This window comes from Dromiciops gliroides, chromosome X (assembly GCF_019393635.1).
Source record: "Dromiciops gliroides isolate mDroGli1 chromosome X, mDroGli1.pri, whole genome shotgun sequence".
In the NCBI taxonomy this organism is placed as follows: Eukaryota; Metazoa; Chordata; class Mammalia; order Microbiotheria; family Microbiotheriidae; genus Dromiciops; species Dromiciops gliroides.
This window is the reverse complement of record NC_057867.1, coordinates 30870075-30892910: the sequence shown is the minus strand read 5'-3', so window position 1 is coordinate 30892910 and position 22836 is coordinate 30870075. Positions and strand designations below refer to the sequence as shown.

The 22836-nt window shown below is 46.3% G+C and overlaps 1 long non-coding RNA gene across 2 annotated transcripts in view; it reads right to left on the bottom strand.

The window, feature by feature from the left end:
* LOC122733367 overlaps positions 1-20623 on the bottom strand; it is a 97219-nt gene extending 76596 nt beyond the window's left edge. For both annotated transcript variants that reach the window (XR_006353824.1, XR_006353823.1), the window contains exons 1-3: positions 20309-20623; positions 15432-15603; positions 14103-14205 (exon numbers count right to left, since the gene is read on the bottom strand). This is a non-coding gene — a long non-coding RNA (uncharacterized LOC122733367). The remainder of the gene's footprint in view (positions 1-14102; positions 14206-15431; positions 15604-20308) is intronic.
* Positions 20624-22836: the final 2213 nt, after the last annotated feature.

The following is a 22836-nucleotide window of genomic DNA, read 5'->3' as shown; positions in this document are numbered from 1 at the left end:
ATCTTTTTGTCCTAGGAGGAGGTGGGAGCACATGACCTCTTAGGCCTCTGCTGGCCCTGCATTGCATGTAAACCTCCAAGCTCATTTTCAAATTCTACCCCCTTGTCTGTTTTCAATGCTCCCCACCTAAACAACTCACTTAGTTGCCCAAGCCCAGCTGAGAAATCCCTGCTAGTGAGTGGAATGCTTTCCTATGGGGCAGCCCGCAACAAGCCTCCCAGCAAGCTCTTCTCCTATTCTAGCCCTAAACACAGGACAAAAAGCCGTGGGACTCCATGGATTTGCCACCTGAACATGACTGCCCCACCATTGCACTAGGACTATCACACCTTAAAGCCTAAAAGAGGTGTAATGATAAGGTCTTGTAAGCACCAATTGGGGACCTTTTCCCTAGCATGGGCAGGGGTCCTGACATCTTGGGCTTATTTCTGCTGAGCCCTTTTCTCCATTGCTCAGGAGCTTGGACTTCTGGTGGGTTTTGGGTAGGTCCCCTGCCCTCTCAGATATCCATTCCAAGCCCTAGGGGTCCTAAGAGAATCAAGAGTACTGATTCTGGGCAAGGTGCATCCCCCCTCCCCAAATCCGCACAGTGCTTTTGGCCGATGACGTCAGCACCTACCTTGGCCAGGCACGAGTCTCCATCCAGCCAATCCTGCTGCTTCTTGCCTGGGCTCCAGCAGACATCCCACTCACCCATTGCCTTGGAGACAGCATCTCTCCCCCTGATAACCAATGAATTTCATTTCATCTTCCCTGCACCCACGCACTCCCCCCTCCCCATAGCTACAAGTGCCTCGAACTGCCTGTGGCGTTACCTAGCTCTGGCCAATCAGGGAGCCTGAATGAGGGGAGGGGATGCCAGGGAACAGGACTGATGCCCACCGACCCCCTCCTCTCTGTCCTGATGGACAACTGTCCCCCAGTTTAATCCCTCTGCTCTTCCTATATTCTTATCTATGAGTAATCAAATATTTCCTTTGGAAATTCATGTAAGGGAGGAATCTTCCATTCTCCCTAATCCTCTTTATAATTGATGAAGATTCTCTTCATAATGTTAAATCTATAATCATATATTTCTCTACTAAAGTACCCAGGTTCTTCCTTTTCTACCTTATGAACAAGAGATCCTTGCCTCTTTCCATCATTCTATTTATGTGGTAGTAGATTCTATCTCCTCATTGGTATTAGGCATCATGAGTACTCACCTATTCACTCTCAATTCATATCCATGCGTGCCCATATTTTCTCTAGTTCTATATATATTCTCCCCCATCTCCCTGGGTCTGTAACACCTTAAAGCCCAGGGTGCTATGTAATGACACGGTCTCTTAGGGACCAGTTGGGCACCATTTCCTTAGTATAGGCAGCAGTCCTGATGTCTGGGACTCATGTCTGCTGACCCCTGCTCTCCCATGCTCAGGAGCCTGGGCCTTAGGTAGGCTTTGGGCAGTTCCCCTGGCCTCTCTTCCCTCTCTGACATCCACTCCCAGCCCTTGGGGTCCTCAGAGAGCCAAGCAGAGCAGAGTCTGGGCAAAGCAGACCCCCTCCCTATGCGCCCCCAACCCTCAGCCATGGCCAAGTGCTGATGGCCAATGACGTCAGCGCCTACTTTGGGATGGTGGGTGTCTCATTCCAGCCAATCCACGCTTCTCTCCTGCGCTCCCGCCCCCGCATCCCACTCATCTGTCTCCTTGGAAACAGCATCGCTGCCCCTCAAACCCTATTGGTCTCATTTCCCCCTCCCTGCACCCACACATTCCACCCTCCCCTCAGCTACAAGTGGCTTGAGCTGCCAGTGGCCTTACCTGCCTGTGGCCAATCCGAGAGCCAGGAAGGTGGGAGGGGACCTCAGGGACCAGCACTGATGCCTAGCAACCTCAGGTTGTCTTCCAGTCGGCCCTCTCTCCCCCCTTTTCTCTACCCCTGAGTTTTGTATATTCTTTTCCAAGAAGGCTCAACTATTTAATCTGTAGATGCATGTAAAGGAGGAATTTTCCATTCTCCCTTTCCCTCTTTATAATGTCTGAATCATTCTCTTCATAATCTTATATATATATATCAGATTATATCCCATATATAAAAGATTTCATATATTGGATATATTCTCTTTATTCATAGTCATATAGAAGATTGCCAAGTCCCTCTCCCACAGAGTATAAATTCCTTCTTTTAGAAATGATTATATTGATAATATATGATAAGGCCTATAAAGGAAGACATAATATCTTCCTAAATAAAAGTACTCAGGTCGTTTCTCTTCATCCTTATATACAGGAAGTACTTGGCTCTTTCTGTAAAACCCTCCATGTGACTCGTCCATTCTATCTCTTCATGAATTTTGGGAATCATCAGCATTCATATACTCTTTCCTTTTTTTTGAATTTTAATTTTTTTTTCAGTGAGGCAATTGGGGTTAAGTGACTTGCCCAAGGTCACACAGCTAGTAAGTGTCAAGTGTCTGAGGCCGGATTTGAACTCAGGTACTCCTGACTCCAGGGCCGGTGCTCCATCCACTGCGCCACCTAGCTGCCCCTATATATTCATTCTTAATTCATATCCATGAGTACTCCAAATTCCTCTATTTATATATATATATATATATATATATTCTTGTATATACATTGCCTCTATATTCACATATATCTCCTCTCTGTCCTCTGTATATCTGAAAAGTATTCCACTGCTTCTGAACTTGCGAGAGAATATTGGAAGAGTCAAGTTAATTTAAAAACACAGTATATGTGTCCTCCAATATAGGAATATAGCCAAAGAATATGGGTATTTTACATATAGGTAGAGGGAGGGAATGAGTACTTGCAAATGTGGTAGTCCTATCGAAAAAGGGAAAGGCTCTAGGAATTCTCATATAGGTCAACATATAGAGAGAGTATATGAAAAACCATGCATTTGTGTAAAAAGGGATAATATAGTATATATATGAGTATAGTGAATTTATAATTTCTCACATATGTGTGTGTGTGTGTGATTCCCTAGAATACATGGGGAGAACCCATATTTTTTTCTTTCCTTTTTTTCCTTTTTCTTTCATTTTTTTTTTGTGTGGGTGGTAATGAGGGTCAAGTGACCTGCCCAAAGTCACACAGCCAGTAAGTGTCCAGTGTCTGAGGTCAAATTTGAACTCAGCTCCTTCTGAATCCAGGGCCAGTGCTCTATCCACTGCACCACCTTGCTTCCCCCAAGAACCCATATTTTTGATTCGTTTATAGAGAGCATATATGTTTTGTTTTTTGGTGGTATTTTTTTTTGGTGAGGCAATTGGGGTTAAGTGACTTGCCCAGGGTCACACAGCTAATAAGTGTTAAGGGTCTGAGGCCAGATTTGAACTCAGGTCCTCCTGAATCCAGGGCCGATGCTCTATCCACCGAGCCACCTAGATGCCCCCCCCTTTGTTTTTGTAGCGAGCTTATATGAAGGCTAAAATATGAATTTCAGTGGGCTATTGAGGAATATTCATTCCCATGAATACAGAAAGAGAACCTTTCAGTACTGAGATTTATGGATATATATAGAGAAGAGATGAGTCCTCATCTATGTGAAAAGAGACATGGAACATAGGAGTGCTCATGGAAGGCAACTTGTCTAAGACCAAATATTTTGCCTTTTTTCCCATGAAATTTTCCTTAAGAGTTAAGGTGGGGCTTCTAGGTTGCACAGTGGATAGAGCACCAGCCCTGGAGTCAGGAGGACCTGACTTCAAATCTGGCCTCAGACACTTAACACTTACTAGCTCTGTGACCCTGGGCAAGTCACTTAACCCCAATTGCCTCACTAAAAAAAAAAAAAAAAAGAGTTAAGGTTCTCAGCATGCTTTGCGATTCTGTGCCCCACTGCCCAATTTTCTCTTCTGAAGACCCTCAGCAGTTTCCCTTGTGTCTCCTAATCAAGATTACTAATTGATATAGATTAAAATATTGTTATGATACAAATGTACCAAAGGTTCATGAGTTTATACAAATGTGGGAGCTTATGTCTTTCTGTTTGTGTGTGTGTGTGTTTGTGTGTGTGTGTGTGTGTGTGTGTGTCCTAAGTGGCTTTGGAGTGGGTCAGACTGGTGTTATTGTAGGCCACAACTTTCTGTGTTGTACTTTCCTCCTGTTAACTACGGTATTGACTCCCATCACTGTGGGCCTGTTGACCAAGTGTTTCTAGGTCTCCTAATGAAGCTGGTCTCCTCCATTTCTGGCCTCAATGACAAACAGGTGGGTTTGGCTCCTGCTTCTGGCCTCTTCAGGCAGACTGCAGCAGGAGAGACCTCAGGGGTTGGAGTCCATGAGGCTCATCTGTGTAGGTTGGGGGAGAAGCCCTATATCCTTGGGGGGGGGCAGAACCCCAATGAGCTGCCCATGATATTAAAGGTCTTGGAGATTTGGGGCTTCTTTTTCCTCCTAGATTCCCAGAATACTTTTCTGCAGCTCAAGCAGGTCCCCTTTTACCCATGACACTTCCCACTTCTGTTATGTGTATAATTTTCACCTCCTTTCCCATCACTGAAAGCCCAGCTTCCCCCCAGCCCACCTCCACCAAGCACTTCTTTATCCCTGGCTCACAAGGGCCAGCCTCATTTGACCAAGGCTTTGGACTTGCTACCATTTCTAGCATGTTCAAGTCACTCCTTTTCAATGCTTTCCTTTGGGGCAGCCCCCAACCATCAATCTGTTCCCTTATTATAGCCCTAATGACTGGAATAAAAGCCCTGGGGTTTAATGGACTTGCCTCCTGAAACAGACTTGGGCCTGGGCACCCCCATATCCCTGGCACTGTCACACCTTAAAGCCCAAGGGAGGTGTCATGTCCAAGGCTTGTAAGGGCCAGTTGGGCACCATTTCCCTAGTATTGGCTCGGGTCCTGGGGTATGGGGCTTATGTCTGCTGATCCCTTTTCTCTTCTGTTCAGGAGTCTGGACCTCTGGTAGGTTTGCGTAGGTCACCTGGCCTCTCTACCCTCTCAGATACCCATTCCAAGCCCTAGGGGTCCTAAGAGAGTCAAGGGAACAGATTCTGAGGAAGGGGCAACCCCCTCCCTACCCCCACCCAGTGCTGATGGACAGTGACGTCAGCCCCCACCTTGACCAGGCACGAGTCTCCATCCAGCCAATCCTGCTGCTTCTTGCCTGGGTCCCAGCACACATCCCACTCACCTGTTGCCTTGGAGACAGCATCTCTCCCTCTGATAACCAATGGATTTCATTTCATCTTCCCTGCACCCACGCACTCCCCCCTCCCCATAGCTTCAAGTGCCTCGAACAGCCTGTGGCGTTACCTAGCTCTGGCCAATCAGGGAGCCGGAATGGGGGGAAGGAACATCAGGGAACAGGATTGATGCCCACCGACCCCCTACTCTCTATCTTGATATACAATTGCCCCCCCACTTTAATACCTATGATCTTTCCATATTCTTATCTATGAGTAATCAAATATTTCCTCCGGAAATTCATGTAAGGGAGGAATTTCCTTCCATTGTCTCTAATCCTTTTTATAATTGATAAAGGATTCTCTTTATAATGTTAAAACTATAGTCATATATTTCTTTAGTAAAGTACTCAATGTTTTCCTTTTCTACCTTATGCACAAGAAATCCTTCCTTCTTTCCATCATTCCATTTATGTGTTAGTAAATTCTATCTCCTTATTGTTATTGGGCATCATGAGTACTCATCTATTCACTCTCAATTCTTATCCATGGGTGCCCATATTTTCTCTATTCATATATATATATTCTCCCCCATCTCACTGGGTCTGTAACACCTTAAAGCCCAGCGGGGTGTAATGACAAGGTCTCTTAGGGACCAGTTGGGTGCCATTTCCTTAGCATGGGCAGGAGTCCTGATGTCTGGGACTCATGTCTGCTGACCCCTGCTCTCCCATTCTCAGGAGCCTGGGCCTTAGGTAGACTTTGGGCAGTTCCCCTGGCCTCTTTTCCCTCTCTGACATCCACTCCCAGCCCTAGGGGTCCTCAGAGAGCCAAGCAGAGCAGAGTGTGGGCAAGGCCGGCCCCTCCCTATTCGCCCCCAACCCTCACTGGCATCCAAGTGTTGATGGCCGGTGATGTCACCACCTACCTTGGTGAGGGGGGGAGTCTCATTCCAGCCAATCAATGCTTCTCTCCTGCGCTCCAGCTCCCGCACCCCACTCATCTGTCTCCTTGGAAACAGCATCGCTGCCCCTCAAACCCCATTGGTCTCATTTCCCCCTCCCTGCACCTATGCATTACCCCTTCCCCATAGCTACAAGTGGCTTGAGCTGCCAGTGGCGTTACCTGGCTGTGGCCAATCCGGGAGCCCAGAAGTTGGGAGGGAACCCCAGGGACAAGCACTGATGCCTAGCAACCCCAGGTTGTCTGTCTATTCGGCCCACTGTCCCCCCTTTTCAATACCCCTGGGCTGTGTATATTCTCATTTCATTTGTAGATTCATGTAAACAGGACTTTTCCATTCTCTCTTTTCTTCTTTTTAAAGACTAAATCATTCTCTTTATAATCTTAAAAATATATTATATAAATATGAGATTATATCCCATATATAAAAGATTTCATATATTTGATATATTCTCTCTATTCAGACTCATAGAGAAGATTGCCAAGTTTCTCTCCTATAGAGTATAAATTCCTTCTTATATAAATTATTATATTGATAATATATGATAATTCACCTATAGGAATACAGAATATATTCCTAAATGTGAGTACTCAGGTGGTTCCTCTTCAACCTTTTATACAGGAAGTCCTTCGCTCTTTCTATAAAACCCTTCATATGACTTGTCCATTCTGTCTCTTCACGAATATCGGGAATGATCAGCATTCATATATTCCTTCTCAATTCATATCCATGAGTACCCATATTTTCTCTATTCATGTGTATATTCTTGTATATATATATTCCCGTATATTGGATCTCCTCTCTGTCCTCTCTATATCTGAAAAGTATTCCACTGCTTCTGTACTTGTGAGAGAATATTGGCACACTCCAGTCAATGTAGAAACACAGTGCATGTGTCCTCCTATATAGGAATATAGCCAAAGAATATGGGTATTTGTACATAGAGGAACAAAGAAGACCCAGTGCTCTACCATGCTCAGCCATTTCACTCTGTAGGCCAGGTTACCCCAAAGTTGGTGGGGGCAGCTGGATTGGCCCTTCCCTTGCCCCTTAACTATCCTACCAGAAGACCCCCAGAACCTCTAGCACTTTGGGGAACCTGCCCATCTGCTCCTAGGAAGCACTTGCCTAGGGAGCTTTGGATCTTGAACCTTGGCTGTCAGAGGAGGAACAGGCCAAGATGGAAGCCAGGTCAGCTGCCAGGTGAGAGAGATGTGGGCTCCAGGCCTGGGTCTCCCCTTCCTGGTCCTGTAACCTTGACCAGGGCCCTGCCCTTCTTTTAAGCTGACTTATCTTTGTCCTGGGAGGAGGTGGGAGCAGATGACCTCTTAGGCCTCTGCTGGCCCTGCATTGCATGTAAACCTCCCAGCTCATTTTCAGATTCTACCCCCTTGTCTGTTCTCAACCCTCCCCACCTAAACAACTCACTTAGTTGCCCAAGCCCAGGTGAGAAATCCCTGCTAGTGAGTGGAATGCTTTCCTATGGGGCAGCCCCCAACAAGCCTCCCAGCAAGCTCTTCCCCTATTCTAGCCCTAAACACAGGAAAAAAAGCCGTGGGACTCCATGGATTTGCCACCTGAACACGATTGCCCCCCCTCCCCTTTGCACTATGACTATCACACCTTAAAGCCTAAAGGAGGTGAGATGACAAGGTCTTGTAAGGGCCAATTAGGGACCATTTCCCTAGTATGGGCAGGGGTCCTGGGATCTGGGGCTTATGTCTGCTGACCCCTTTTCTCCACTGCTCAGGAGCTTGGACCTCTGGTGGGTTTTGGGTAGGTCCCCTGCCCTCTCTGATATCCATTCCAAGCCCTAGGGGTCCTAAGAGAGTCAAGGGAACCTATTCTGTGCAAAGGGCACCCCCCTCCCCAAATCCACCCAGTGCTTTTGGCCGATGACGTCAGCCCCTACCTTGGCCAGGCACGAGTCTCCATCCCGCCAATCCTGCTGCTTCTTGCCTGGGCCCCAGCACACATCCCACTCACCTGTTGCCTTGGAGACAGCATCTCTCCCCCTGATAACCAATTGAATTTCTTTCATCTTTCCTGCACCCACGCACTCCCCCTCCCCATAGCAATAAGTGCCTTGAGCTGCCTGTGGTGTTACCTAGCTCTGGCCAATCAGGGAGCTCGAATAGGGGGAGGGAATGCCAGGGAACAGGACTGATGCCCACCGACCCCTCCTCTCTGTTCCGATGGACAAGTGCCCCCCACTTTATTACCTCTGGTCTTTCCATATTCTTATCTAGGAGTAATCAAATATTTCCTCTGGAAATTCATGTAAGGGAGGAATCTTCCATTCTCTCTAATCCTCTTTATAATTGATGAAGGATTTTCTTTATAATGTTAAATCTATAGTCATATATTTCTTTCTTTTTTTGGTGGAGCAATGAGGGTTAAGTGACTTGCCCAGGGTCACACAGCTAATAACTTTCAAGTGTCTGAGGCTGCATTTGAACTCAGGTCCTGCTGAATCCAGGGCTGGTGCTTTATTCACTTCCCCACATAACTGCCCCCATATGTTTCTTTAGTAAAGTACTCAGGGTCTTCCTTTCCTACCTTATATGCAAGAAATCCTTTGTTCTTTCCAGAAATCCATTTATGTGGTAGTAGATTCTATCTCCTCATTGATATTAGGCATCATGAGAACTCACCTATTCACTCTCAATTCATATCCATGGGTACCCATATTTTCTCTAGTCATATATATATATATATTCTCCAACATCTCACTGGATCTGTAATACCTTAAAGCCCAGGGGGGGTGTAATGACAAGGTCTCTTAGGTACTTGATGGGCACCATTTCCTTAGCATGGGCAGGAGTCCTGATGTCTGGGACTCATGTCTGCTGACCCCTGCTCTCCCATGCTCAGGAGCCTGGGCCTTAGGTAGGCTTTGGTCAGTTCCCCTGGCATCTCTTCCCTCTGTGACATCCAGTCCCAGGCCTAGGGGTCCTCAGAGAGCCAAGCAGAGCAGAGTCTGGGCAAGGCTGACCCCTCCCTCTTCGCCCCCAACCCTTACCCTTGGCCAAGTGTTGATAGATGGTGACGTCAGCGCCCATATTGCTGAGGGGGTGTCTCATTCCAGCCAATCCACACTTCTCTCCTGTGCTCTAGCCCCCGCATCCCACTCATCTGTCTCCTTGAAAACAGCATCGCTGCCCCTCAAACTCCATTGGTCTCATTTCCCCCTCCCTGTACCCACACATTACCGCTCCCCTCAGCTACAAGTGGCTTGGGCTGCCAGTGGAGTTAACTGGCTGTGGCCAATCCTGGAGCCCAGAAGGAGGGAGGGGACCCTAGGGGCCAGCACTGATGCCTAGCAACCCCAGGGTGTCTGTCCAGTGTGCCCACTGTCCCCCCTTTTCTCTACTCCTGGGCTTTGTATATTCTTATCCAAGAGGGCTCAAATATTTCATCTGCAGATTCATGTAAAGGAGGAATTTTCCATTCTCTCTATTCCTCTTTATAAAGCCTGAATTATTCTCTTCATAATCTTATATATATAATTATATAAATGTGATTACATCCTTTGTATTAAAGAATTCATATATTGGATATATTCTCTCTATTCAAACTCATATAGATGATTGCCATGTCTCTCTCCCATATAGTGTCAATTCTTGCTTATATAAAAATTATATTGATAATATATGATAACTCTTCTATATGAAGACGGAATACATTCATATATAAGAGAACTAAATTCGTTTCTCTCCAACATTATGTGCAGGAAGTCCTTGGCACTTTCTGTAAATCCCTTCATATTGACTTGTCCATTCTATCTCCTCAGGAATATTGGGAATCATCAGCATTCATATATTCACTCTCAATTCATATCCATGAGTTCCCATATTTTCTCTATTCATGTTTATATTCTTGTATATATATTCACTCTATATATTCCCATATATTGGATCTCCTCTCTGCCCTCCATATATCTGAAAAGTATTCCACTGATTCTGTACTTGTGAGAGAATATTGGCACACTCCAGTCAATGTACAGACCCAGTGTATGTGTCCTCCTATATAGGCATATAGCCAAAGAATATGGACATTTATACATAGAGGAACAGGGAGGGAATGAGTATTTGCAAATGAGGTAGTCCTAACAAAATAGGGAAAAGCCCTAGGAATCGTCATATAGGCCAACATCTAGCGAGGATATAGGAAAAACCATGCATTTGAATAAAAAGGGAAAAATATAAAACCCATATATATTTATGTAAGTATGCTGAATTTATAAATTCTCATATATATGTATATATATATGTGTGTGTATATGTATGTGTGTGTGTTTGTGTGTGTGTGTATCTGATTTCCTAGAATCCATGGGGAGAACCCATATTTTTAATTCATTTATAGAGAGGATTGAAGTATGCTATAATATGAACTTCAGTATGGTACGGAGGAATATTCAATCCCATGAATACAGAAAGAGAAGCTTTCAGACCTGAGATGTATGGATATAGTGAGAGAAGAGGACATGGAAAGAGACATGGAAGATAGGAGCGCTTGTGGAAGACATCTTGTCTAAGGCCAATCATTCTGCCTTTTTTTCTCATGAAATTTCCCTTAAGAGTTAAAGTTCTCAGCTTGCTTTGCCATTCTGTGCCCCACCTCCCAACTTTCTGTTTCTGAAGACCCTGAGGAGATTCCCTTGTGTCTCCTAATCGAGATTACTAATTGATATAGATTAAAATATTGTTATGATACAAATGTACTAAATGTTCATGAGTTTATACAAATGTGGGAGCTTATGTCTTTCTGTTCGTATGTGTGTATTGGTGTGTGTGTGTGTGTGTGTGTGTGTGTGTGTGTGTGTGTCCTAAGAGGCTTTGGAGTGGGTCAGACTGGTGTGTCTGTTATTGTAGGCCACACTTTTCTGCCTTGTGCTTTCCTTCTATTAACTACCATATTGGCTCCCATCAGTGTGGGCCTGTTCACCAAGTGTCTCTAGCTCTCCTAGTGAAGCTGGTCTCCTCCATTTCTGGCCTCAATGACAACCAGGTGGGTTTGGCTCCTGCTTCTGGCCTCTTCAGGCAGACTGCAGCAGGAGAGACCTCAGGGGTAGGTATCCATGAGGCTCATCTGTGTAGGTAGGGGGAGAAGCCCTCTTTCCTTGGGGCACAGAAGCCACATGTCCTGCCCATGATCTGAAAGGTCACAAGAGCTCTGATCATGAAGATTTGGGGGTTTCTTTTTCCTCCTAGATTCCCAGAACACTTTTCTGCATCCCAATACGTTCCCCCCTTTTTTGGTGAGGCAATTGCGGTCAAGTGACTTGTTCAGGGTCACACAGCTAGTAAGTGTCAAGCACCTTAGGCCGGATTTGAACTCAGGACCTCCTGACCAAGGGCCGGTCCTCTATCCACTGTGCCACCTAGTTGTTCCCCGGTCCCTTTATACACATGACCCTTCCCACTTCTGTTTTGCAGGTGATCCTCACTTCGTTTCCCATCACTGTCAGCCCATGTGACCCCTTGCCCGCCTCCACCAAGTACTTCTTGATCCGTGACTCTACAGGGCCAGCCTCCTCTGACCAAGCTTTGGGCTTGCTGCCACATCCTGCATGTTCAAGTCACTCCTTTTCTTTCACTAAACATGGAGGACTCTGAGGGCAGGAAGCATGCACCTTGCCTAGCCTAACACCCCCGAACCACACAAAAATGTTCAAGAAGGTTGGCTCTGATTACAGCACCTAGTGGTCATCCCTCCTTCTTTCTCAATTGGAAGAAACCCATTCAAGGAAAGCATGGATTTTGTTCATGCCCACTCAGTTAATTATGTATCCCAGGATGCCCCAAAGTTGGTTTGGGGTTGGGGCTCTATTTGCCCTTCCCTTAACTCCACATTCCTAGGTGAAAATTCCCAGAATCACTAGCAGTTTGGGAAACCTGCCCACCTGCTTCTGGGGAGCACTTTTCCAGGGACCTTTGGCCCATGAAACTGGGCTGTCAGTGAAGTGAGGAGCCCAGATGGATGACAGGTCAGTTGGCTTCCATCTGGGAAGAGAGTTATGGCCCCAGGCCTTGTCTGCCCCTTTCTGGATGGGTGACCTTGGCCAAGTCCCTGCCCTCCTCTACATCTCAATTCCCCTTTCTTCTCACATGAGGAGGTTGGAGCAGAATGACCTCTGAAGTCTCTTGTAGTCTCCATTCTATCCACACCTACAATGTCACTAAGATTCTAACCCCACTTCCATTCTAACCCTGCCCCCCCCCACTGCCCTCTGCCCCATTCAAGTTCACTGGTTCCCAGTCCCTAGATGAGAAATTCCTGCTAGTCAAATGCATTTCCTTGGGCTAACTTCTTCTTATCATGTTCTGTCCTTGTTTGGAATAAGAGCCCTGGTTATTCCTGGGCCAGACACCTGAACCATAGCTGCCCTCTCCATCCATCTCAAAGAGACTGTCACACCTCAGTGCCCCAAGTGAGGTGTAATGACAAGTTCCCCTAGGGACCAGTTGGATACTGTTTCCCTAGGATGTGCAAGAGTTCTGGGGTCTGGGGCCTATGTCACTGACCTGTTGTCTCTGATGTTCAGGACCTCAGGTGTGTTTTGGCCAGGATATCTGACCTTTCCCCCTCTCACTATCCACTCCCAGCCCTAGGGGTCTTCAGAGAGTCAAGGGGAGCTGAATTTGGCAGGATGACAGTCCCACTGAGCATTGATGGCTGGTTATGTCAGCTCCTACCTTGATGAGGCAGGTGTCCTATTCCCGCCAATCCTGCCAGTTCCTTGCCTGGGCCCCAACACCCATCACGCTCTTCTGTCCCCTTGGAAGCAACATCGCTCCTCCTCACACCCTGTTGATCTCATTGTCCCCCACTTGCACCCCAGCATTCCCTCTTCCCCTAAGCTCCATGTGCCTCGAGCTGCCAGTGGTGTTACCTGGCTGTGGCCAGTCCAGGAGCCGGGATGGACGGAGGGGACCCCAAGGACCAGGAATGATGGGCATCGACACCCTGCTGTCTGTCCAGAGGGCCCTCAGTCCCCCCTCCTCAGAATCCCTGAGCTTTGGATATTCTTATGCATGAGTATTCCAATATTCCCTCTGTAGATTCATGTAAGGGAGGAAGCTCTATTCCTCTTGATAATTGTAGAAGGATTCTCTTTACAAACTTCTATAGGATTATATCTGATTTGTGAAGGAATTCATATACTTCATATGTTCTCTCTACTCATACCCATAGAGAAGTCTACCAAGTGGCTCTCCTGGAGTAAAACCCATGATTCTTGCTGACCCTGACTCCTGATCTCGGGCTGCCTCCCCCAATGCGTCTCCTAGAGATTGTCACATTGTAGAGCTCAGTTGGGTGTAATGACAAGGGTCCAGTTGGGGAGCATTTCCCTAGTGTGGACAGAGGTTCTGGGTTCTGGGGATTATGTCTCCTGAGCCCTTGTCTCCCATGCTTAGGAGCTTGAGTCTCAGATGGGCTTTGAGCTGGTCCTCTGGTGTCTCTATCTCTTGGCTCTCAGACATCTGTTCCCAGCCCTCGGGGTCCTCAGTGAGCCACCAGCACAGCAGAGGTGAGTCTGGGCAAGGTGGACCTCCCACTGGGTTTCAATGGCCAGTGATGTCAGCACTGACTTTGGTGAGGCAGGAGTGCCCCATCTGCCAACCCCGTCCCTCCCTTCACTGGCCCCCACCAGAAATCCCACTCACTCTCCTCGCTGTAATCCTCTCCTGCCTCCAAACCCCATTCATAGGCTCATTTCCCCTCTCCAACACCTCCTCTTGCTCCTTTTCCTGTCTCCCAAATGCTCCCCTGCCCATTTTCCCTTCTCTGCTTCCTATTGTCCTCCACCCCACACTGCTACAAGTGCCTTGCGCTGCCAACCAGGTTACTTGAATGTGGTCGTTCTGGGAGCCAGGACAGATGGGGAGGACCCCGGGGACCTCCACTGTGGCCCAGAGACCCTCCACTCTGTCCAGATGCCTCTCTGTCCCCCTTCAAAACTAATGTGCTTTGTATATTCTTACCCAGGACTACTCAAAAGTTTCTTTTGTGTATTCATGTGAGGGAGGAATCGTCCAATCTCTCTCTTATCTTCTTCATGGATACTGAATGACTCTGTTGAGAACCCTAAAATAAAGAAATATATACCCATATGTATATGACGATATGTGTGTATACATATACACACACACACACACACACACACATATATATATATATGTATATAAAACTACATATATATATATATGGAGAGAGAGAGAAGTGGGGGCTTATACCATCCCATATATAGCAAAGAACTTGGATATTGCATTCATATATATTTTCTATCTTCATCTATATGTATTCATATTTAAGATACAGTATTCATTTCCTGTACATTCCAACTGCATACTTATGGTAATAATTATATAGATATTATAAAACACCTCAGATATATGAAGAAAGATAATATTTTTTATATATGGCCTGAAATTATTTCTGTTCATTCTTTTATGCTGAAAGTCACTTATTTTTTCCATAAATTCAATCATATGCTTTTATTTTATTTTATTTTAATTTTCAGGCAATGAGAGTTAAGTGACTTGCCCAGGGTCACACAGCTAGTGTCAAGTGTCTGAGGCCGGATTTGAACTCAGGTCTTCCTGAATCCAGGGCCAGTGCTTTATCCACTGCACCACCTAGCTGCCACCATATGCTTTGTAACATCTATCCCCTCATGAACATTAGCAATCGTTCTCTCATTTCCTACATGTACGAATACTCACATTCTCACTCTCTCTATTCACATATATGAGACCTCCTATATCCTCTCTCTATTGCTACAAAGTATTCCACTGCTTCTCTCCCTGTGACAGAATATATGGAGACTCCTGCCTGTGAGTGTCCAGCGTCTACCAGTCCTCATAAACAAAAATGTACACAGAGAATAAGGTACCTGTTATGTAGATTACTATGGAGTGAATGTGTACACACAAATAACGTACCTATAGTGGAATATAGGTCTGTGTTATAAATGCCCATACATGCCAACAGAGAGGGGTAGAACATAAGAATAATCATATACATGTGTCACAAGAAACATCACTATCTCTTTGCAGAGATATATCCTGAATAAGTGATAGCTGACAAATATCTACACATGTAGGTGACAATGTGGGGGAATTGCTATCTGTAGATTCATGTACACAGTGGATCTAGGAGTATGGAAATATGAAAAACAAATGAGTGTAGGAGAGATTCCAGACATTGAACAAAGAAAGAGCACATATTCATTCTCAGATGTATGGATGGAGAGAGAGAAGAGGTTTGTACTCATACCCGTACAAATACATGTGAAAGATGGGAATGCTCACCTCTGAGGAGACACATCCAGATATCCCAACACCATTTTCCATGAGATTTTCCTCAGGACTCCAGGTTCTCAGGCTGTCCTGCCTTTGTCTGGCCGACCTCTGTACCTCCCAAGTCAGTCAGATGTTTCTGAAGGCCCTCTGGAGGTCACCTTTCCTCTCCTCCCCAGGATTCCTAATTGATACCAATTGAAATGGTTAATGAAATGATTGTCCTGGGGCAACACGACTGTGTGTGTATGGGTGTGTATAAGTGTGGGAGCCTACGTGTTTCAGCATTTCATTGTATGTCCCAACTTCCATCCCATGCCCTGGTCATTCCTTGGTGTAGTGGGTGAAAGAATGGGAGGCTATATGGTTCTGTCCTAATGTCCATCTCATAGGATAGAATAGGACAGACTGGAGTGTTTAATGCAGGCCACACCTTTCTGTGTTGTGCTTTCCTTTGGATTTCTATTAACTACAGGATTTCCTCCAATCAGTGCACACCTGTAGAGGAAGTGTTTCTAGCTCTCCTGGGGAACTTTCTCTCTATTTCTGGCCTCATATTGACAAACAATTGGATGTGGCTCCTGCTTCTGGCCTCTTCAAGTTGTTTGCACAGGAGACAACCTTAGGCATAGGGGTCTCATCTGTGCAGGTTAAGAGAGGAGTCTTCTTCCCTGGTGGCCAGAACCCCAAAGATTCTACTGGGATTGGAAAGGGAAGGGTACATGAGCTCTGGTCAAGGAGTGATTGAGGCTTCTTTCCCCCCTAGATCCCCACAGCCCTTTTCTGTGGGCCATGTCATTCCCTATGCAGAGCTGAAAATTTCCACCTGTGTTCTCTGGATGATCTGCACCTTCTTACCTGTCCTGGAAAGCCCAGCTGCCCCTGGCCCACCTCCACCAAGCAGTTCTGGATCCCTGCCTCCCCAAGGCTGGCCTCCTTGGGCCAAGGCTTTGGCAAGTGCATTGCCAAGGCTGGCACAGACCTGAGGGGAAGAGGGGCTAGTTTGCTTTTGACTCCACCCCATAGTCGTGACTGAAGACTCCCAGAAGCCCTAGCTCTATGGGAACCTGCCCAACTGCTTCTGGGGAGCCCCTTCCCAAGGGCTCTCTACACGTGCAGCTTGGCTGTCCCAGAAGGCAGAGGCCAAGGTGGAAGGCAGCTGCTCTGGAAGGCAGCAGAGACCTTGCCTGGAGGCCTGACTCTGCCCCTCACTGGCTCTGTGACCCTGGCCTTGTCCCTGCCCCCTTGCTCCAGTGAGGAGGTTGGACCAGGTGACCTCTGAAGTCTCCTGCCACACTCTCCAATATCCAGACCTACCAGTGCATGGAGATTGTCCTCCCATGTCCAAACCACCCCATTCCCTGCCCCTTCCTCCCTTCCCCCAAGACTAACCAACCAGCCCCTGGCCAGCTGAGAAATCCCTGCTACTCAGATGCTTTGGTCCCCAGCCAGCAGCTCTGTCCTGCTGCTAGCCCTTAAGGCTGGAAGAAAACCCCTGGGCATTCCTGGAGTTGCCTCCTGAGCCAGAGGTGCCCCCCTGCCCCAGGCACTTCCGGACCTCGGGGAAGGAGGGAGGGGGAACAAAGTCCCATAGAGAACATTAAGGGATGGTTTCTCCACCATGGAAGGAGTCCTGTTCCCTGAGGCCTGTTCCCTGGCCTCATGTGCAGCAACTTGGGTCCTGGTGGGCTTTGGTCTGGTCCCCGGGCATCTCCTGCCCCTCAGGTAGCCATTCCCAGCTCCCAGGATCCTCAGGGAGCCAGCAGCCAAGGAGAGCTGAGTCTGGGCAAGGTGAACTCCCCGCTGAGCACCAGTAGCTGGTGATGTCATCGGCTACCTGAGTGAGGCAGGAGTCTCCCTCCCGCCAATCCCGCCGCTCCTTCTATTGGACCCCCGCCCCCATCCCCCTCACCATCTCCTTGGAGACAGCATTGCTGCCCCGCACACTCTATTGGTCTCATTTTCTCCTCCCCCAAGGGCCCCCTCCAACTCGTTTCCCCCTTCCTCCTGCCACACCCTCTCAGGCTCATTTTATCCTCACCCCCTCCCTGCAACCCTCCCCCCGCCCATCCACCTCTCCCCTGGCTCTACAACTGGCTCCAGATGCCAATGGGTCTCTTGACTGTTGTCCTGGACCTGGGACTGAGGGAGGAGACCCCAGGGACCAGGACCGATGCCGACAGACCCCTTTTTGACTGTCCAGAAGGTCCTCTGTTCCCCCTTCCCTTCATACACCTCTTGGCTTTGTATAGTCTTATCTATGAGGGCTCAAGTTTTTCTCCATATATTCATGTAAAGGAGGAATCTTCCATTTTGCCAGTCTCTCTTTTATCATTAGGAGTAGTGAATTACACTCCTTATAGCCTGAAATAAATAAATATATATATATATATATATATATACACATACACACATATATGTATGCGTATATATGCACAAACACAAATAAAGAGTTTATATAATCCTATATATAATAAAAAACTTGTATATTCATCCCATTTATATATAATCTCTGTCTTCCTCTCTAAGTACTCCTATATATGACTATAGGGTGCCTTTCCTAGAGATTACCAGTAATTATTTATGTTAATGTATGTACTGATAACATATGTCTAAGTTCTCAAGTTTTTTATCTTCAGTACTAGGTACATGACGTCATTTCTTCCATTTATAAATTCATTTATATGACTTACATTCTATCTCCTCACAAATATTGTTAATCATTCCATTTTTAAGTATAGGAGTACTCATATGTTCACTGGCATTTCATATATGAGTCTCATAGTTTCTACATTTATATGTACATATATGTATAAATAAATTCTCTATCACTTTTCACATATATTAGTTTCCCTATATACTCTATATAATTCTGGAAATATTGCACTGTCCTGCCCAGGGTGGAAAAGGAAAGAGCACAGAAACTCTCATGAAGGGGTGATTTGGGCTGCTTTTCCCACCCTGATTCCCATAGCTCCCTTCTGCACACCAAGCAAGACCTTTGCCACAGCTGAAAATTCCCATCTCTTTTGCATGGATGATCTTTCCCTTCCTTCCCATCACTGAAAGCACAACTGCCTCCCCCCAGCCCACCTCCCCCAAGCACTTCTTCATCCCTGCCTCTCCAGGGCCAGCCTCCTTTGACCCAGGCTTTGGACTTGCTATCAATATGTAGCATGTTCAAGTCGCTCCTTTTCTCTCACTAAAGCTGAAGGTCTCTGAGGGCAGAGAACCTGTTACATGCCCACACAAACACCCCAAACCCCATGAAAATGTTCCAGTAGGCCGGCTCTGCTGAGAGCAGGTCCTTCTTTCTCAGGTGGAAGAGAGCCATGCAAAGAAGACCCAGTGCTCCACCATGCTCAGCCATCTCACTCTGTAGGCCAGGTTACCCCAGAGTTGGTGGGGGCAGCTGGATTGGCCCTTCCCTTAGCCCCTTAACTTTCCTACCTGAAGACACCCAGAACCTCTAGCACTTTGGGGTACCTGCACATCTTCTTCTAGGAAGCACTTGCCTAGGGACCTTTGGATCTTCAAGTTTGGCTGTCAGACAAGGAACAGGCCAAGATGGAAGCCAGGTCGGCTGCCAGGTGAGAGAGATGTGGGCTCTAGGCCTGGGTCTCTCCTTACTGGACCTGTGACCTTGACCAGGTCCCTGCCCTTCCCTTGAGCTCAATTATCTTTTTGTCCTAGGAGGAGGTGGGAGCATATGACCTCTTAGGCCTCTGCTGGCCCTCCATTGCATATAAACCTCCCAGCTCATTTTCAGATTCTATCCCCTTGTCTGTTCTCAACCCTCCCCACCTAAACATGTCACCTGGTTGCCAAAGCCCAGGTGAGAAATCCCTGCTAGTGAGTGGAATGCTTTCCTATGGGGCAGCCCCCAACAAGCCTCCCAGCAAGCTCTGCCCTTATTCTAGCCCCAAACATTGGAAAAAAGGCGTGGCACTCCATAGATTTTTCACCTGAACCAGAATGCCTCACCCCAACCCCACTGCACTAGGACTATCACACCTTAAAGCCTAAAAGAGGTGTGATGACAAGGTCTTGTAAGGGCCAATTGGGGACCTTTTCCCTAGTTTGTGCAGGGGTCTTGGGATCTGGGGCTTATGTCTGCTGACCCCTTTTCTCCTCTGCTCAGGAGCTCGGCCCTCTGGTGGGTTTTGGGTAGGTCCCCTGCCCTCTCTGATATCCATTCCAAGCCCTAGGGATCCTAAGAGAGTCAAGGGAACTGGTTCTGGGCAAGGTGCACCCCCCTCCCCAAATCTACCCAGTGCTTTTGGCCGATGACGTCAGCCCCTACCTTGGCCAGGCACGAGTCTCCATCCAGCCAATCCTGCTGCTTCTTGCTTGGGCCCCAGCTCACATCCCACTCACCTGTTGCCTTGGAGACAGAATCTCTCCCCCTCATAACCAATTGATTTAATTTCCTCTTCCCTGCACCCACGCATTCCCCCCTCCCCATAGCAACAAGTGCTTCGAGCTGCCTGTGGTGTTACCTAGCTCTGGCCAATCAGGGAGCCAGAATGGGGGGAGGAAATGACAGGGAACAGGACTGATGCCCTCCGACCCCCTCCTCTCTGTCCCGATGGACAATTGTTCCCCTCTTTAATTCCTCTGCTCTTTCTATATTCTTATCTATGAGTAATCAATATTTCCTTTGGAGATTCATGTAAGGAAGGAATCTTCCATTTTTTCTAATCCTCTTTATAACTGATGACGGATTCTCTTTATAATGTTAAATCTATAGTCATATATTTCCCTAGTAAAGTACTCAGGGTCTTCCTTTTCTACCTTATGCACAAGAAATCCTTTATTCCTTCCGTCAATCCATTTATGTGGTAGTAGATTCTATCTCCACATTGGTATTAGGCATCATGCGTACTCACCTATTCACTCTCAATTCATATCCATGGGTACCCATATTTTCTCTTTTCATATATTTTTCCCCAATCTCACTGTGTCTGTAACACCTTAGAGCCCAGGGTGGGGTGTAATGACAAGGTCTCTTAGGGACCATTTGGGCACCATTTCCTTAACATGAGCAGGAGTCCTGATGTCTGGGACTTATGTCTGCTGACCCCTGCTCTCCCATACTCGGGATCCTTGGCCTTAGGAAGGGTTTTCGCAGTTCCCTTGGCTTGTCGGCCCTGTCAGATATCCATTCCATGCCCTAGGGGTCCTAAGAGAGTCAAGGGAATGGATTCTGGCAAGGTGCACCCCCCCTCCCCAAATCCACACAGTGCTCCTGGCTGATGACGTCAGTCCCTCCCTTAGCCAGGCACGAGTCTCCATCCAGCCAATCCTCCTGCTTCTTGCCTGTGCCTCAGCTCACATCCCACTCACCTGTTGCCTTGGAGACAGCATCTCTCCCCCTGATAACCAATTGAATTTCTTTCATCTTCCCTGAACCCACGCACCCCCCCCCTCCATAGCAACAAGTGCCTTGAGCTGCCTGTGGCGTTACCTAGCCCTGGCCAATCTGTGAGCCGGATTGGTGGGAGGGGGCGAAAGGGAACAGGACTGATGCCCACCGACCCCCTCCTCTCTGTCCCCATGGACCACTGCTCCCCTCTTTAATCCCTCTGGCCTTTCTATATTGTTATCTATGTATGAGTATTCAAATATTTCCTCTGGAATTTCATGTAAGGGAGAAATTTTCCATTCTCCCTCTTCTTTTTCATGGCTGAACCATTTTAAGAGAATTCTTTATAGATAGATAGATAGATAGATACATAGATAGATAGATAGATATAGATATAGCTATGTAAGATTATATCTTTTATATAATAAAATTCATATATTTTCTATATATTCTCTCTATTCATACTCAGATAGAAGCTGTCCTAGCCTCTTTCCTAGACAGTATACATTCCTTCTTTTGTCGGCCATTATATTGATAAAATGATAACCCATCAATATCAAGATGGACTATATACCTATACAAAAGTAGGCAGGGGCTTCCTTTTCAGCCTTATTTACCCAAAGTCCTTGCTTCTTTCTATAAATCCTTTTATGTGACTAGTATATTTGATCTCCTCATGAATATTAGGAATCATGAGGACTCACATATTCACTCTACATCCATATCCATGAGTACTGACATTTTCCCTATTCCCATAAAATCTGGAATTTACATTCTCTCTCTCTGTTCACTTGTATTGATCCTTTTGTGTGCTCTTTGTATATGAGAAAATTTTTCCACTGCTTCTTTACTTGTGAGAGAATATTTGCAGACTCCAGTTGACATACCCATGAAGCATATGTATACTCACATATAGGGATATAGTCAAAGAATATAGGCATAAAAGGGAGGGGGAATGAGCATTCATAAATGAGGTACTCCTATTGAAATGGGGAAACAATCTAGGAATTCTCATATCTTCCAACATAGAGAGGATATATGAAAAATCATGTATGAGTCAAAATGTATAATATACTATGCATGTGAATATATACACTTAGCAATATGTAAATATATATTGTATATATTTATATCTATATATGTATGTATGTATGTATAGGGGATTTGTGATTTGTCATATGTGTGCTTCTGATTCCTTGGGGTACATGGGGTAACCCAAAGTTTTCTTCATTTATAGCTAGGCTATAGGAGTAGTAAAATATGAACCTAATGAGATTAGTTAGGGAAGAATATGCATTCCTCTGAAGACTGAAAGAGACCCTAGCTGTACTAAGATGCATGGATATAGTGAGAAGGGTGACTACACTTCCATGTCCAAATACTCAGGAAAGAACGGGATGCTCATCTAAAATAAGTTCCATATGTAGGGCCATATATTCTGCCTTTTTGCCAGGAGATTTTCCTCAGGTGTTTTAGGTTCCTGAGTGCTTTGCCATTCTCTAAACATCCTCCAAACTTCCCAAGTCAATTAGATCTTTTTCTTTTCTTTTCTTTCGTTCTTTTTTTTTCTGTAGGGCAATTGGGCTTAAGTGACTTGCTCAGGGTCACACAGCTAGTAAGTGTTAAGTGTCTGAGGTTGGATTTGAACTCAGGTCCTCCTGAATCCAGGGCCCTTGCTCCATCCACTGTGCCATCTAGCTGCCCCTGAATTAGATGTTTTTGAAGAACCTAGACATTCCCTTTTTCCCTCATGAACTCTAGCTGATAGAGATTAAAATATTTTTTAAAATATCACCGGAGGTTCACCAATTTTTGTGTGTGTATTGGGGGGTTATAACTGTGGGACCTTATGTATCTCTGTGTATGTGTGTGAGCATGTGTCCAACAGTGTTTATGTCTCAACTTGCATCCCCTTGTTCTATCATTGCTCACATTTTTGGAATAGGGCAGATTGGAGTGTGTTTAGGGTAGGTTCCACCTTTCTGAGTGGTGCTTTCCTTTAGCTTTCAATTCACTAGAGGATTTGATCCCATCAGTGCACCCCTGCTGAGG